The sequence below is a fragment of the Carlito syrichta genome, unplaced genomic scaffold, assembly GCF_000164805.1.
Source record: "Carlito syrichta isolate Samal-C Ts95f unplaced genomic scaffold, Tarsius_syrichta-2.0.1 Scaffold313464, whole genome shotgun sequence".
Taxonomy (NCBI): domain Eukaryota; kingdom Metazoa; phylum Chordata; class Mammalia; order Primates; family Tarsiidae; genus Carlito; species Carlito syrichta.
In genome coordinates, this window is record NW_007257560.1 from 87,076 (window position 1) to 89,010 (window position 1,935).

Genomic DNA, 1,935 nt, shown 5'->3' on the forward strand with positions numbered 1-1,935 from the left:
AAATTTTAGCAGCATTTAACAGTAGTTTTTGTAGCCTACTTGTAAAACTCAAGATGGTTTCTACGTGCTGTACAATTGTGGATCTAGAAGTGTCAAAACACTGAGCGAGTTGGGATGCATTATTAATTACTAATGCTGTGTAGCAATGATTAGAAGCATCTATAGAAGCATCTCTGGGCTAAATTTATAGAAGAGGAAATTCCAGTCACTTACTACGCTCAAAAATCAGTTTCTAACATTGCAAGTAAGCAGAAAATTGCTAATTAAAGCATTAATGGGCTACTTATTTCATCCATGAGATTAGCACACACTTAAAATGTGATACAATCAAGTGGAGATAAGAAAATCAGTATATGGGAACATCTCTGTTAGAGATGCACTTTAAGGACATTTTGGCATTATAGATTTCAATATTTACGTACATTCTCAATAACTAGCAATTATACTGCAAACTTTTATAATTTAGGTTAAAAGAAATACTCATATTGACATGGAAAGAAATCATAATGACATTCACATTACAAACAAATTACAGCGTTTGTAATTTAGAAGAAAAGCAAAGGTGAATGAACGCCAATCAATATGACCAGGTTAAAAGCTAGAATGTTATGCATTACTTTGCTAAGATGCTGCTAAATGAAAAAGATAATTTATTTCGTTGACTTTTTTTCTTTCTTCCCAAAAAATGTCATGCATTCCCCCAAGACAAGTGTGTGTGTATGTGTACAAAGTCATGCTTGTGTTTGTAAGTGCATAGAAAAAATTCTGGAAGTTGTACAGCACTCAGTAGCCAATGAGGAGACCAGAATGGTTGGTAGCTACCAGAAAGAGTTGTAGTGACATCATTCTTATGTACAATATTTTGATGTTTTTTCCCAGAAAAATTGTCTATGTGTTATTTATATAATTAAAAATTACATTTAAAGTCAACTTAAATTCAATAATAGCTTTGAGAAAGAAATATGTAATCCCAGTCCTCATGTTCTTCATTTAGTTACCATTTAGCTTTGTGCTACAATGGAATATAACTCTTTTTAGCTCTAAACCACCTTTGAAAAAAATCATAATTCTTACTTCTTTCTTGAAACAAATTATATCACCCTAGAATCCAGCGGTGTCCAAACTTTTGGCTACCCGGGGCCTCATCAAATAAAGAGGAATTGTCCTAGCCGCACATAAGTTATGTAATATAGTAAGTGTATATACATAATAGGACTTGTTTTTCTATCTTTTATTATAAAGTTTAGAAAAATTAGAACAATATAAGACTAGTCAAAAATTTGACCTTGTTTTGGTAAAACGAACCTATCAATGTCCGGTTTGATGGAATTGGTCACCATTCTTTGTGAGTTCTGTAGGTGCTCGTCAGAAATGTTTGTTCAAATTTTGTTCTTCATGTGCTTTATAATTGAAAACAGGTGTTCACAAATGTATGTGCTACTGAAAAGAGATGTCATGAATAAGACGTGCTTATGAACCTCAAAAATGGAAACACACATGGAGTCACGACAGAAATAAATACTATAAAACCCATGATGCTAAAAGATTTTGTGGAACCACATGACTAGCTGTCCTGGGTTGCATGTGGTCCACAGGTCATGGGTTGGACATGCCTGCTCTAAACCATCTCTTCTCAAAGTGCATACATTGCATTGTTAAGACTGAGACACACTGCTTTAATGATGGGAATTATTAAACCATCTAAACCATTTTGTTCATTATACTCAGGTTGGATGATGGGACCATTCAGAGAATTCTGAGAGAGGTGAAATTAGCTCTATGTCTAAATTTTTGCTATAAGTTTGAAAGAAAAACAACTTTTAGAACCAAAGTTTGTTTTATATACAGAAATTTATTCAGCAAACATTAGCAAGCAGACATAACATAGTTCATGCCACTAATTGTATAAGCTCAATAAAGTAGGCTTGTTAATAT